This window comes from Cryptomeria japonica, chromosome 5 (assembly GCF_030272615.1).
Source record: "Cryptomeria japonica chromosome 5, Sugi_1.0, whole genome shotgun sequence".
NCBI lineage: Eukaryota > Viridiplantae > Streptophyta > Pinopsida > Cupressales > Cupressaceae > Cryptomeria > Cryptomeria japonica.
This window is the reverse complement of record NC_081409.1, coordinates 657,498,349-657,514,853: the sequence shown is the minus strand read 5'-3', so window position 1 is coordinate 657,514,853 and position 16,505 is coordinate 657,498,349. Positions and strand designations below refer to the sequence as shown.

Below are 16,505 nucleotides of genomic sequence, written 5' to 3'. Positions count from 1 at the left end.
ATGGTGGAAGCACTAGTACTGTGTGACACAATGGAGGGGCACTCAGACCAGGTGATGACCATTGTGATGCCCCTCAACAATTTGAACATGATTGTGTCTGCCTCGCATGAAAAATCCATCCTACTGTGGAAACTGACCAAAGACATGACCTATGGCATGTTGAGGCATCACCTCACAGGCCACTCTCACTTCATACAAGACGTGGTGATCTCATCAAATGGGCAGTTTGCTTTGTCGAGGTCGTGGGACCGTGAGTTGAGGCTCGAGGATTTCAACACCGGCCTCACCACCCCACGCTTTATGGGGCACTCTAAGGATGTCCTCAGTGTGGCCTTCTCCATTGACAATCGTCAGATTGTGTCCACCTTGTGTGACCGCACAATCAAGTTGTGAAACAATCTAGGCGAGTGCAAGTACACGATCAAACATTTTTTATTTAAATTCTTGATTTGGGAAGGAGAATGAAATATTTGGATTAATGGAAGGCCTTGGTAGTTTTATCCATTTTAGAATTATTATCAAGAAGAGGAGTAGTTGAATGTGTGGTGAAGAAGGCATTCAGACACGATCCAGGGCACCCGCAGTGGCATCACAGTGCCTTCCAAGATATCTCCAACTTGAGGTCCGAAGTGCACGTATTGCTTCATTCTTCCACAACTGAGGTTCCACGGATTTTGGGTTCCACTTGAAATAAATATTGTGTTGGTTGGATTCAATGGTGATGGTGGCTATAGGTACTCTTTGGATGCTCGCAAGCTGGAGGAGTTTATGAAATGGAGATTTTCATCACACCATCCTGCATGTTTGGAGACTGCTTTACCATTGGTCATTGAGCATGATCTTCATTATAATGTTATTCTTGTTGGGAAACCAAAGCTGATAGCTTTGGAGCAAGCGGTGAGGAGTGCAATGGTACCTGTAGGTTCAACAAGGCAGAAAGTGTATGGAAAAAAAGTACCACTACTAGAGATTGAAGCAAAAACCATTGAGCCAATTTTTCGAAGACTTTACACCTACTTGTTTTGTGTTGAAGAATATTCTTCTGCTGCGGAGATCAATGGGCCAATGTCAAATGCAATCTTCATTCTAATTTTTGATAAAATTGAAGGACTTACCACTGAGCAAATGATGCAGCAAGAGGGGAGTTATATTCATCGGTATCGTTATAATGGAGGAGGAGCATCACAAATGTGGTTGAGCTCAAGTAGATATGTTGTCATAGACCTTTCTGCAAGTCCATGCACATATGGAAAGATAGAAACAGAGAAAAGTAGTGTAAGTTACATAACAGTTCCAAGTTTGTTAAATATACTTTTTCAAGAGGTCAAGGTCCTATTAATGCAAGTTCCACGCATGAACTAGTTACTGGACAACTCTCGGCTCTTATATCTATAACTATTGAGCATGTTATAGCTCTAGATGTCCGGTTTGAGATTGATGATTTGGCCACACAGATACTTGTTCCTGTAATAATATTACAAAACCATAATCATTACAATCTCTTTGAAAGAGGCCATAATTACATCATTGATATGCCTGCCATTGAGACAGAGGTCTAATCAGAGATTGCATTCAAGGAAGGAATATTTCTTGCATTTCTTCGTAGAGGAAGAATCAACATTTAGAGGGAGTCTGACTTATTGTCAGAAGTAACCTTGGATGAAGAGATTAGAAGGTTGATATCTGCTTTAGAGGGAGCTTGACATTTTCAGCTTCAGAGGGAGCTTGATATTTTAGCTTCAAAGGGAGCATGACTTTTTAACTTCAAAGGGAGCCTGACTTTTGAGCTTCAAAGGGAGCCTGACTTTCCAACTTCAGAGGGAGCCACTGTATCATGAAGATTTGGTTAATGCATTCTTCATTCTTCTCTGTGAGGGATAAATTTGAGGTGCAATCCCTTGTTAATGCATTCTTCTATGGGAGAAGTTTGAGGTGAAAGCCCTGGTTCCACCCTCTGTGAGTAGGTATGGTGGATCCACCCTCTACACGTAGGCATGGTGGAGATGAATTCTTCTCTGGGAGAATTATGAGGTTAGAGCCCTCGTTCCACCCTCTGTAAGTTAGGCATGGTGGAGCCACCCTCTATGAGTAGGCGTGTGGTAATGCACCCTTCTCTAGGAGAAGGTTGAGGTGAAATCCCTCTTCCACCCTCTGCGAGTAGGCATGGTGAGTCCACCCTCTACGAGTAGGTATGGTGGGTAGCATGGAAGAAATTCCATGATGTTCTTGTTTACCCTCTGGGAGTAGCTATGGTGAACGTATTATTCATGGGAGTAGCCATGGTGGTAGTCACTATATGACTTGTTTATTCAGAAGGAATCCTCCCTAGCTAAGAGGGAGTGTTGTTGTGTAGCTAGGTTAGATCCCTTCTAGGGCCAACCTAGTGCACAAAATGCCAAGTGGCCTGTCTGTTAGGCCCAATATGGAAAGATAATGTACTGAGAGGGGAGGGGTGAATCAGTACTCCAAAAAATTTCTTCAATAATAACTTGACTATTATGCATAAACCGAATAGTGCAAAAATATAATATAAAGCTAAAACAAATAGATAACAATCATACATGATTCACTCCATAACACATATATTTTGGTTACGCAAAAACTCTTGGTTAGAGAGAAAAACTACGGTGGGGATGGCACCTACAACTTCACTACTGTAATAATAAAGAGTGCTCGGTTAGAGATACATGTTTAGCTATTTCTGATAGCTTACCCTGTTAGGAGTATCAAGATCTGTTAGATCTACCTTGCTAAAGGATTTCACAACACTTAAACTAAATGTTGCACCTGGTTAGAGGCTTTGCAATTTATAGACTTGATTAGAGTCTTTTACCCTATTAAAGGTTTCTCTTACAACTTCACAATATTACAATAAAATTATTACAAATATCTACAACTTTACATCTGGAATGTTATAGCAGATTTTGTGCTCAGAATAAGATAACCCATATAGTAACTCGGTAAACCCTTCTGTTTACTTTGTTCTTTGACTGTTCTTTGAAAACCTTCTCAATGACCTTTGTGTCTCTGTAACAGTCTTCTTACACTCATGCACACACCTTTAACTCTTAACTCATGCTGTATAAATAGATCTCTTATGACGGTGATCCAATTCATTGCTTTGATCTTACAAACACGATTTATTGAATGAATAACCATGCAAATTATTTTATTGGTTAAATGACCTTAAAATCATACACAATATTTAAGTGCAATTTCCAATGTGATAACGGTTAGATGTGCCTCGATCTTGTAACACGTTTTCATATGCATGTGTAGGTTCAATGAATCTGGTAACACGTTTCACTCGGTGTATATCAACTCGGTGTGTCATCTTTGTTGCTCGGTAGACATGTAAAGATACTCGGCAGATAGCTCGGTGTATATTGCGTTCTGTGACTGCTTTTCTTCTGTAACTGACTAGACTGTGCATACCGACTGAATATCTCGGTAATAGATAACCGACTAGAGTATATAGTATAACTTTGACATAAAACTAATCGCAATCTGATAAGTAGTAACAATCTCCCCTTTTGACATTAGTTGAGATGTTTGACAAAAACTACTTTCAAAGTTATAACTCAAAAATCTATATACTTTCAAAATTTGACTATACTGACAGTATATACAATAGTCAATAATATAATATATCAGATATACTACCCTTATCGATATACTGTACAAAACTCTAATTTTGCATGCTCGGTGATATGTTATGTGTGCTTTGCTTAGTGTTATGTTTATTGTGTGGTTTACTACTCTTGGATACTCTGCTTACTCTGCTCAGTATACTCATCCTATATACTATACTCCGAATACTATATCATTCTCTCAATACTGTATCACTCCCCAAATATATTGTATTACTCCCTAGTACTGTAACATATTACTCCCCCTTTTTGACAAACATAAAAAACTTAATTACCATTTAGGGGTGGTAACTGATCAAAAATGAATTTGTACTTGGTCCAGGCTTCGGTGAGAGCGACAAAGAGTGCATCCTTTACATTGTCCATTAAAGAATAATGTGCTTGAATATCAGCCAATAGTGATATTAAGCCATCTAGAGTAATTCCCTCTTGAGCAGTAGATAAGTATGTGGCTCGGTTGATCTGTTCTTGGACTGATGAAAGATGTGGAAGGAATAATGTCTAAAGTGTCATTATGTCCATCCTAATCTTGTGTTCTTCATTTCTTAGGTCCAATTGTTGAGCCATGAGCTATTGTAACCTTGTATAAAAATTCTGAACTGAATTTGGCTCTGTGGTCAACTTGCTTGAGAGATCGGTGATCTCTTTCTCAATTGCCTCTGTTTTATTCTTAATGTCTTTAATGAATAAAGAAAATGTGCAGAGTTTCTGAAATAAATAAAGAATGTGCTTGAGTTGAGGAGTCAACTCAGCAATAAATTTGACAAGTTTAACTTTGCCAATAGCTATAGCTTTTTGTACCTCTTCTATCATCTTGGTAGTGAGCTCTTTGTCTTTCAGCTTGCTCAAATACTCCGATGCATCTACTCCAGATGTCTCTATCTTTGTTAGGAGTTCATCCAGTTGAATGTGGATGGTTGCATCAGTTGATACTGTAGCTTCAGGTAGCATATCTATTAGGAGTGTTTTTACCTTCTGAAGTACTTTCTTTTTCTTTTGAATGGCCATTTGCTTCTCTTGTTTGGCCTTTGCTTTGCACAGTTCACCGAAATTAATGAGTACCTGCCCTTTCAATTTTGATATATCTACATTGGGCAACACTATTGGTTTTGACAAATCAACTTTAAAACTATGCTTTTTCATTTTCTTTTCTTTACCTTTCATCGATGGAACTAAGACAAGGGCTTGTGAGGCTTGATGACCCTCGGTAGGTTGCTCGATAGAGGCAACACTTTGATCGGTTCCTTTAGCCTCTGTAGATTCCTTCGGTGTCTCGGTACTTGGTGTCTTAGTTGCAACATTTGTAGTGCTAGAAGGTGCTTGAGATGTTTGTTCTTGAGTAGTACCTTCTCCTACTGTAGACTTGTGACCTTCAGTGCCTTGATTTGTATCCTAAGGAGTTTTGGTTGAGACAGGTTGCTTGACCGGTGGATAAGGTTGAACTTGTTCCAAGACTGATTCACTAGATACAAGTTTTGCATATGCAGTGCCTTCTATCATTTCCTGTTCCGGTGCCTCTGAATCCATGACATCTTCATCTATTTGAATGGTGTCAGCAGCGTCTTGTTCGGTAGCATCAGGACCTTGCTCAGTGACATCAGGATCGTGCTCGGTGACATCAACGATTTCAACTGTAGCTTGCTCACTGACATCCTTGATTTTGAAGATTTCCTGCCACTTTGCTTTTGTCTCATTTTCCACTTCAATATATAGCCCATTCATCAGTTTTAAGGCTCTTTGTTTGACAAGAAACTTTGAGTTGTAGGTTGTCAGATGTTCCTTTATTTTAGCTACTGACATGTCAGGAAAGAGATGAACCAGACTTCTCTCTCTAATCTGTTTCTCCGAGTCCATTGCATACTTCCACCTATTATCAATATGCAGATACAGTTCATTTGGAAGTGACTTAGCCAGTTCCAATGGAGCTAACCGGAACTTTAGAAGTGTGTAGATGACAGCTTCTTCAATTTGTCTCTTCTCATCATTGTTCCTGGTTTCATACTTGACATATCTAAATCCTCCAAATCCACCATATTCTTTCAGATTAGCACAAAAGTTTTCAACACTATGTATATTTACCTTCTTGCTCTTGACAATCTGGAATTTACTTGCATCCTCTGATTCGGTATCACTAGATTCTTTTTCCAAAATGAGTCTCCGAGTAGATTTCTTGTATGTCTTTGTTACCTTGGGAGCAGTAACATTTTTTGTTTTCTTACTCAGTGAGGCTGCAGATGCTCTTGTGTTAGGTCACTTTACTGGAGGTGGAGTCGGTGAGGCCTTTGATGTGTCCTGTTTCTTTCTCTTCAATACTTTTCCCTTAGGCAATTCGGTGCTCAGTGTTATAGCTACCTCTTGGGCTTCAGATTCCTCTTCGATAATGGCAATGGTGCCTTTGACAGGTGTAACTCTGGGCGCAAGGCTCAGATGGGGAGTGGCCACGCGTTCTACTGTCGCTGGTAAATCGTTCCTTGGTCAACTCGATCAACCGAATCAAATGCAACTACTGCTATTGGCACTCCATAGGAGGGATGGTGGCATGGTTATAAGAGGTAGCAGATAGAGTTATGGGTTCCCGCAAACACGGCTCCGAGAAAAAGAACTAAATCGAGATCCCACCCAACCCGGAACTAATAAGTTTTTACCCTTCCCAGAGTGGAGCAGATCTATATCCAGTCCCAGTCGATGTCGATCGATCCAACACCGGTCGCATAGCTATCGACCCCGAGCGAGATACCAATCGCCTTCTTCCACGTCGCGTCTCCCTACCTCCTTTCACGTCACAGTTGCCTGAGCCGATTAACTCGAACTAGTGAATTGTCAGTCGTGATTCGAGAGCCATAGGAACCGGATAGTTGTCGCCTTCTTCCAGATCTCGCTCGGGGTTGGTAGCTATGCGACCGGTGTTAAAGCTCAGCAAATCTAATAAGTTTTTACCCTTCCCTGCCTCACCCCTATCTCGCTGGAACATTGGTCTACCGCTTCTTCTAATCCCTCGATCGATGTCTCCCCCCACTCAGCGTTAAGAGGATTGAAGGATGAAGGAAGCCATAAGGGATGTATCACCAGTCCTAGCTATTTGGTTAATCGATCCATTGCCCAGCCGGATGTCCCTACTTGTGCTTCTGATCGACCGTCTATTCAATCTCTTCCCCTCTCCTTGCTCGGTGGGTAAGTCCCCAAAGATCCTAAAGTATCAACCTCGTCATTCTTAATTGACCTGTCGAAGGAAAAGATCTGGTGGAGAGGCCATAGTCTCTATAGGGGATGATGGATATATTCTTCCATGTCGGATGCGGTGCGGCCGGGGTGGGTGCCCTACTATTCTAAGGGGGTGGCGGGTGGGCAACGGGCCCCTCAAATAACAGCAGGTCCGCAGCACTTTTGTGCTACTGAGCAGCACTTTTTTGCTTCAAATCGGGCGATCCGCAGCAGGCCCCTACTATGTCGAAGGGCTGCTGATCAGCACTTTTGTGTTGCCCCTCGACATTCTAGAGAAAGGTAGATTATTGTGACCCAACGTCAATTCTCCTGGGCCTCTTCTCGATTATACACATAACATGCCCACTTTGGTTTGGATGGTATTAAGTATATAGACAGATGGTGGTAAAAGCCAAGGGATGTGGTGCACTGGCAATATTCCTTCCTTCGAAAGATAGCTGGATCCAAGCATGTGATTTCTCCATTTCCCACCCCAACTCTGAAGATGAGAAAGGACTCGACTTAGCTCACCCCGGGTTGACTGATCTGATCGAAGAGGGACTTAGCTCGACTTATAGAGGTGGAGAGGAGTTCATGTGCTCGCTAGACTGCTTGCTCTGCTCCGGGAGGGAAACAGTTGGTATGAAGTATCTAGACAGAAGTTTGGATTGAATCGAGTGACTCTGATTTTGAAGACAGAAGTTCGGAAGGAAGCTTGAAGTCGAGCAACCGAGAAGCAGTTACCGCTAGTGGTCTCCATCCCTAGCTAGCAATTCTCGTTATTGAACCGGGCGAAGAGAAATAAATCGATTCATTCGTAGGGTCCATAGAATTGTAGGGCGAGCTCGATTCTAGATCGATTTTAGCGCAAGCTGATCCTAATTAGAATAGTAGGGCACTGATTAATCTACCATCAAATGTCGAGGGCTTTCTTGCCCCCTACTATTCTAAAGGGCTAGCGTATTCTAGCAAGCTAATTAATTATGCATTAATTGACCGCTAGCCCTTGCCGAATAGTAGGGCGCTAGAATAAGAAGCCTGCTAGTCAAATAGTTCTAGAATCGAGTGAGCCCCTACTATTCTAGGGCACATAGTTGGGGTCGAGGACATCCGACTGACTACCTGTGGAGTGAGGGTGGGTTACTCTAGTAGGCTGATTAATAGGGGTGGGCCCCTACTATTCTATGGCATCGGAGGATGAAGGGCATCCAGCCAGTTCTGATCATGGCTCCATTCCGCCCTTCTTTTATATAATTGCGAGAGGGGAAGATCTCCACTGTCTTATAATAGTAATAAGAGTTGGTGATGTCGGGCCTGCCGAAGGGTAGAAAAAAAATAGCTTGCTTGAAAACAATAATGAAAAGGAAGGGCCAAAGTGAGCGAGATTTGGAATCAGATGAAAGGAGAGGAGAGCGAACAACAGGAGTCATTTGCCCCCCTAGAGTGGTCGATTATCCTCGGGGGTGGGGCTCGTCGATAGTTGTTTCATTCAGGATCAAGCCTCCACCAGGAACAAAGCAACGAAGACCAATGGTGGTTAGGTAAGAAAGCAAGCTTGACTGAAGGAGGAGAGAATGGATGTTCGAATGATGAGTCCCTTTGATCATCGTTGGTTATCCGGCCGGAGATTGACTAGACCCAGAGATATAGGTGAAGAAGTAGTTCGTGAAATTGATCTTTACGTTTATCCCTCTGAAACATCTGGCCATAGCAACCCCCATAGATGGGGGCAAGGGGGACTCGTTAGGGATGAAGAGCGGTTCTTCGAATCAATGCCTTCATCTGTAGAGTGGGAACTAGGAGTCGTGCAAGCTGATGTTGCTAATCCGTATTAAATGAAATGATGGCAGCTCGCTAAGGAACCCCTCCTCTACTCTAGCTCCAATGCAGACTGGTTCATTTACACTCCTTTTGCTTTTACTTGTCCCTTCTCGGGCAGTTGGCCCATAGAATAGTAGGGGCCCGGGGTTCTCTGTCTCCTCGACTTGCCCTTTAGAGTTATGGTTCGTCATTATGTTGTGGAAATGCAGCTGATGCCGGGCCGAACCCCTTGGAAAGGAAAGCGTGGCTCCACATTGAATACGGATTAACGAACCACTGAACCCTAAAGTTGCCCCCTACAATTCTATGGGGAATGCAAGCCAATTTCTCATAATTGCTGAAGTCATTCTTGTTATGGAATCGAACCCCTTAGAATAGTAGGGGCCCGAGGAGAAACGAGATGGGTGGGAACAAAGGGCCGGAACTTACAGAACTATACCGACTACCTATAGAATGGTAGGGACCCAACTATAGTTCCCACCGGCTAGTTCTGTCAATTAAGAAACCTGCTAGAATAATGAATTAGTCAATTAATCTGCTCATAACAACTGATGATTCCCTCCAATCAAGCCCCTTATTAATCAGTCAATTAATTCTAATGGCCTCAGTTCATAACTATACCCTACTTGCTAGCCCTAATTAATTAGCTCACTTTCCCTTACTCTAGCAAGTTAATTAATCTTAAGGGGTTAGCCCAGTTCATTAATGCGCCCTTCAAATAGTAGGGGGCTAGAATCGAGCGGAAACTAGCCGTTGGGAAGCAGGGTGTTCATGAACTGCCTTGCCGGGGCGCCTGCCTAAATTAATGACGCCTGCTAAAAGAACCCCGCTAGCCCTACTATTCTAAGGGGTGAATAAGCATTTAATCTACCGACTATCGAGAAAGGGCAGCAGGGTGGGAACATAAAGGGCCTCCTGACGTTCCTAATTAATCAGTACCATAGAATTGTAGGGCGAGCCGTTCATTAATTAACTTGCCCCGCTAGAATAAGTGGGAAGGGGAATTCTAATTGCCCGGGTATGCATGCAAGGTGGGAAACTATAGTTGCTTATTCTAGCTTATTCTAGCGCCCCCCCACCCCCCCCAAGCTATGGTTCTATGGTTCGCTTTCTCGCAAGTTTATTAATGAACGCAATAATTTACTGATTAATTCTCTTACTCTAGCAGGTTAATTAATTCTGGGTGGGAATCATATCATAGGGTTCCCGGTTGGGGATTGGATGGGCTTATGTACGACTATCTATCTGGCGGAAGTGAAAGAAAGGGAAGAGGCTTGCTTGCTTTAATATGTCCAACTATTCCGCCAAGCAGTCCAAAACATGAGATCCTTGCTCTTTGTCTTCTCGCCCTCCCGGGTGCACGTGATAAAAAGTAGTCTATACCGGATTAGTATCCCACCTCTCCAATTCCTGCCTCTCATGCCTCTCTCTCCGACGATGCCGTACCCAGAACTCTTCTGCCCGTTGGTCGAGTGGATTCCAGGTGGGAGGGCCCCTACTATTCTATGGTAGCGGGTGGGTGGGAAGCAATAGTGGTCGAGTCGGCCTCCCCAACACGAAATATGAGTCTTTCATCTACTACTGTCGCAAGTACCCGTCCCACGCACCAACTCCTTCTCATTCCTGCCTTGCCCCATCTCCAGCAGTCGCCGAGTAATCCGAACGAGTCAATGATCCGAAAAGTGGTCCATCCTACACCATAAACCTATATCTAGCTGCTGATGGAGGGGATTTTCGTGCGCCCGAGAATGAGATTCCCAACTAGAGTTCCCTAGTTAATCTACCTCTGCCTAAATAATAAACCTGCTAGAATCGAGAACTATGCGGGTTGGGTGGGAAACTCGAGTTGGGAAGCAGGGTGGGCCCCTACGAGAATATACCTTCCGGGGGGCGGCTGGCAGGAGGAGGCTATGGAGCCCCTACCATTCTATAGGTAGTCGATAGATCCCTACTATTTAAAAGGGGTGGGGACCGGGTGGGAGGAGATAGATGGGAGGGAGTTTTTTTTCCTTTCATGTAGTGTAGTTTCTGATCTAACTAGAAACGCCAATGCCTACTGCCCTATACTCTATATAGAACTCATCGGATGGATATGGATTCCCGGGCCCATATATGAAAGAGAAGGGGAGAGGGCTATAGCTATAGTTGCCCCAGATACAGATAGGGCCCCAACCCATATGAGTGGGTAGTGGGTGGGCAGGGGGTATAGAATCTTTTCATCTTGATGGACTCTGGATAGTCGCCCCATAACTGTAACTGTCGATCGAGTGGGGTGAAAGGTCCTCGTCCTATCACGACGGGTGGCGGCTATTCTAGTTGGCAATGGGAGAGGCCCCCTCAGATATTGATATTGGGCCAACCATATATATATCATATATATATAGCCGCCCATGAAGACCAGTGAATAGAGTAGTAGCGACGATGGGGAAGACATAGGGCCAGACGACTGGGCTGTGAGCAAAGAACGGAAGGCCGATCAATCCTGGATGAAGTTAGTACATCCACTCATTAAACATCCATCTCCTTGGACAAATCTTCTTCCAACTACTCTGATTTAGTTCTTATATAAACGCACAGGCCCTCTTCCTCCGATGCCATACGAATAGTAGGGGCTTTACTAGTGGGCCCCTGCTATTTTATGCTGGAGGATATAGTTGGCATCTTCCAACATCCATTATCTACATAACATGATGTGAATCCTGGTTGGTTCTGAGCGGCTACTATAATGGATGCCACCTATCAATGGTCGTCAATGACTAGATTGTCAATTAAATGATAGATGTATTATAGACATGATATGACTGAATTGACATCGACATAAGATTGATACATCGAAGAAAGATTCCTACCCCGGGCTAGCCCCTTAGAATAGTAGGGCGAGACTAGCAACTATAATTGTTGTTATTCCCCGACCGACTCTATGGGCGATTCTAGCAACTATCGAGTGCAAGTGTTTTAATGCCCTACTATTCTATAGGCATTAATTGACTGCTCGCCTTACCATAAAATGTGGTTAGGCTGAGTCGGCTGGGGGGAGGGCTAGCGTATTCTAGCAACTAGAATTGTTCTTCTAGTAACTAGAATTAGTTACTCTAGCCCCCTACTATTCTATGGGCTCCCCGATCGAGACTATGGCGGGAGGGCCCCGATCGAGTCTATGGTAGTTCTTTTCTTAAGCAGGTGTGACGTGAAAGGAGCCAGGGAGACGCGACGTGGAAGAAGGCGATTGATATCTCACTCGGGGTCGGTAGCTATGCGACCGGTGTTGGATCGATCGGCATCGACTGGGACTGGATATAGATCTGCTCCACTCTTGGCCTTGGATCTCCAATGAATGGAACCGGAGAATCTGCTATGTGGTGAACTCGATCCGCATCTAATCTATATATGATATGATGCTGAACGGTGGTTCGCCCTAAATAAATGATAGGCGGAACCATGCGAAGCGAACCTGGGGCTGTAACTGGCGATGCGTGCTGTTACCCATAGCCCATGCCTATGTGTTCCCCGGTTCCTATGGCTCCCGAACCGCGACTGACAATTCACTAGTTCGAGTAGAGGAAGAGTCTTCTCTGAATTTCGCTGACAATGCCTTTATCATTTTTGTTGCCTTTCTTGTAGCTTTGGGTACTACAATGTTCATCTTTACCTTTTCCTTTACTTCCTCATAGGTATCATACCTCAGCTCGGTAGCATGTCTAGGCAATGTAAGAAATGCATCAATTTGCTGTTTTGTGATGTCAAAATCAATCTCGTAACCCATTGGTGACAAAGATTGAGTCCTTGGTTCCACAACATTCACATAACAGTAATCAGTGTCAACTTCAAAACATATATCATTTTTGTATTTCTCTACTAGCTGGGGTGGAATCCTATATCTGTTATGCATTTTCTCTTGAAATTTACTGAAGTAATCATCCATAATATCATTGAAATTATCACCTAACTTCTCGATGAAGTCATTTATCTGATGGGTGATTGGTCAGAGTAATTCCCAAACAACTTTACCGACTGATGGAAAGAATTTTTCAAAATAGAAAAACATGCATACCAGTAATGATCCAAACTTTAGAGTATTAGCCAAGTTGTTCTTCTTCGGCTTCCTAATGGTGTTCAGATTTTCAAATAGGTTCTTCAGCAACACCTCACATAGGTCAATTTTCATTCCCTTTTTCATAATTTTGTAGGCTAGGTCTACTGCTGCACAGGGAACATTGTTTTCCCTTGCCGATTGGAAGAAACAGTAACCCATTACTCTAATGGCAAATTTTAATTCTTCATCTGTGACATTGTTTAGTTTCAATCCTCTGCAATCAGATTCTACTCTGGTTAAATTGATCAATTCCTTCTGTGATATCATCTTCTGGGCTCGGGCATGATCATAGATAGGGTAACCGGTAATCAGATGAATGATTTCCTTAGTAATCTTAAATGGTTGCTCTTCTAACCACATGAAATCATCATGAACTCTACTCAGAACAAACTTGACCCACTGGGGTTTGAACACACGGGGATAGGTTAGGGCTTCAGTTAATCCTTTGATTTTGATGTGCTCATACTTGCTATTCAATTTACCATCGATACACAACTCATCATAGGTGTCTTTGATTTCAACATGACCAAGTTCTTCAACACGACATTTGGTGAAGAATCTCACATCCTCGACTAGTAACACTCTGTCCGGGATGAGTGAAAAGGTGGTTTTGTCATCTGGTTCAGAAGCGACTTTGGGAGTCAAAGGGTATTTTAGTGAGGGCTTTTCTACATTATTGACAACTATGGGATCTTGGATCTTGGGCGCCATTGAAGATTTCAAATAAAAACTAGCAAAGAGTCCTTAGGGTTTTAGGATTTCAAACGACAAACACTTTATACTTAGTAGATAATGGCAACTAGATAAGATTGGTAAACGAACTTAACGATGTGTTGAGATTGATGTAAATACCTTGAATTTGCTTTGTAGGAGGTTTGATCGCCTTAGATTCGCTTGCTCTGCTTTCTCGAAAACTTGGTAAGTGAAAATGACCGCGAAAATGCTTTTAAGTACACAAAATACCTTATCGGGCTCCGTGCGGGTTAGGTCAAAAACATTAAATGCACTCGGTTCCTCTTTAACCAATTTACTCACCTTTTTCCGTTTTGACCGAGTAACCAAACTTCCTTCATTCACTGACTAGACAGGTTTCCTGTATTCACCGACTTGATAGGTTTCCTGTAAATTGCTTCAAAAGACTTTGATAGAATTTCAAACTTACTAATACATCTTAATTATGCATATTTTGAATTAAGTACATAAATAGAATAGGAACTGTTAAGATTTTAACCTTCAAAGAATGCAGTCCCTTCATACCTTTACCGATTAATTTGGAATAGGTGCACCTAACTCAGTAGGTAAGGTGCTTTCTTCATTTGACACAATTTCCTTCTTTTTCCAAATCATCTTTAATTTTTCTTTTATTTCTTCAGTGTCTTTTCTAGGTTGATCTTTGCAATCTCCAGCTAAGTGTCCTACTTTGTGACAATGAAAACATGACATACCAGGATTTCTCCATGTTCTTCGGTTGTACATCCCAAACCTTATAAAACAGTTGGCACTTATATGTCCATATCTTCCACAACATTCATATCCTTGTATTGTAATCCCATGGTACTGCAAAATACTGTCGGTAAGGATCTGTGTGAGTTCGGTAACCTCTAGCATTTGCTCGGTGTGCATACCACATATAGTTCTTTTGCTTAAACCAACACTTCTCGGTACTATGTCCATATCTATTGCAGTTTTTACAAAACCCTTTGAATTTTGCCTTCTGATAATTGTTAACAGACTTTGTCCTACATTGATTAGATGTGTGACCGTATTTATTGCAATTGTAACAATAACCATTGGACTTAGTGACATTCGGTTGCTTACCTTTTCTGATTTGGCATATATTGGCAGTGTGACCTTGATTTCCATAGTAGTTGCAAATAGGCTTCTTTCTTTTGATGTTATACTTGTTTCCAGCTTGCTTTGATGATTCTCCTCTCTCAGTAGTATGAATTCCTTTCTCGATAGAGACTTTTCCTTTGTAACCGAGTCCTGCATCTTTGTTGGGTTGTCTTGTATTCAATTACTCATCCAACATCTTTGATGCTTCATAACTCTTCTTCAATGTTTCTTTGGATTTCTTCTCTATTTCAAGTTCATCGGTTAACTTTGATACTTCAAGTTTCAATGCTTGATTCTCATCATTCTTCAGAATTGCTTCATGATGTGCATAACCTAGTTGATCTGAAAGGTTTTGTTGAATTCCAGTTAACCTTGTGATTTCATCATTCTTATCAGATATTAAGACTTCAAGTTGTTGTTTCTCTCTCTGTAGATCTCTTGCTTTATCCTCAACTATCCTCAATGCATCAAGATTTTCAGTCATCTGTGTGCTGAAATGTTCATGTTCTCTTTTCATTGCTTTCAATTGATCAGCCAGTGCTTTGTTCTTTTCTTTCAATACTCCAATCATTTCTTTAGTTTCTTCAGATATGTTGTTCTTAGATGATGTCTCGATTTGTTCCACTAACTCTTGAGAGTCCTACAAATCATCAGATAATCTTCTTCTCACTTTCAAAGATTTTTGCATTTGCCTTTGCATGTCTACAAATCGCTTGATTAGCATGATCCAGCTCTTCTTGAAGATACACAATCCTCTGAGATTGTTTATAGCCTTCCATTGATAAGATCTTTCTCTTTAGGTAGTTAAACCCTTTTCCAAGATTCAAGCTCTGATACCAATTGTTAGGCCCAATATGGAAAGCTAATGTATTGAGAGGGGAGGGGTGAATCAGTACTCCAAAACTTTTCTTCAATAATAACTTTACTGTTATGCATAAACTGAATAGTGCAAAAACATAATATAAAGCTAAAACAAATAGATAACAATCATACATGATTCACTCCATAACACATATATTTTGGTTACGCAGAAACTCTTGGTTAGAGAGAAAAATTGTGGTGGGGATGGCACCCACAACTTCACTACTGCAATAGTAAAGAGTTCTCGGTTAGAGCTACATGTTTAGCTATTTTTGATAGCTTACCCTGTTAGGAGTATCAAGATCTGTTAGATCTACCTTGCTAAAGGATTTCACAACACTTAAACTAAATTTCGCACCTAGTTAGAGGCTTTACAATTTATAGACTTGATTAGAGTCTTTTACCCTGTTAAAGGTTTCTCTTACAACTTCACAATATTACAATAAAATTATTACAAATATCTACAACTTTACATCTGGAATGTTATAGCAGATTCTATGTGCTCAGAATAAGATTACCTTGCTTATAGCATACCTTGGTAACCCATATAGTAACTCGGTAAACCCTTCTGTTTACTCTGTTCTTTGACTGTTCTCTGAAAACCTTCTCGGTGACCTCTGTGTCTCTATAACAGTCTTCTTACACTCATGCACACACCTTTAACTCTTAACTCATGCTGTATAAATAGATCTCTTATGACGGTGATCCAATTCATTGCTTCGATCTTACAAACATGATTTATTGAATGAATAACCATGCAAATTATTTCATTGGTTAAATGACCTCAAAATCATACACAATCTTTAAGTGCAATTTCCAATGTGATAACGGTTAGATGTGCCTCGATCTTGTAACACGTTTTCATATGCATGTGTAGGTTCAATGAATCTGGTAACACGTTTCACTCAGTGTATATCAATTCGGTGTGTCATCTTTGCTGCTCGGTAGACATGTAAAGATACTCGGTAGATAGCTCGGTGTATACTGCGTTCTGTGACTGTTTTTCTTTTGTAACCAACTAGACTGTGCATACTGACTGAATA

General features: G+C 41.7%; 1 pseudogene; it reads left to right on the top strand.

Moving 5' to 3' along the window:
• Nucleotides 1-1,559, top strand: LOC131037253 (uncharacterized; annotated as a pseudogene).
• The last annotated feature ends 14,946 nt before the right edge of the window (nt 1,560-16,505 follow it).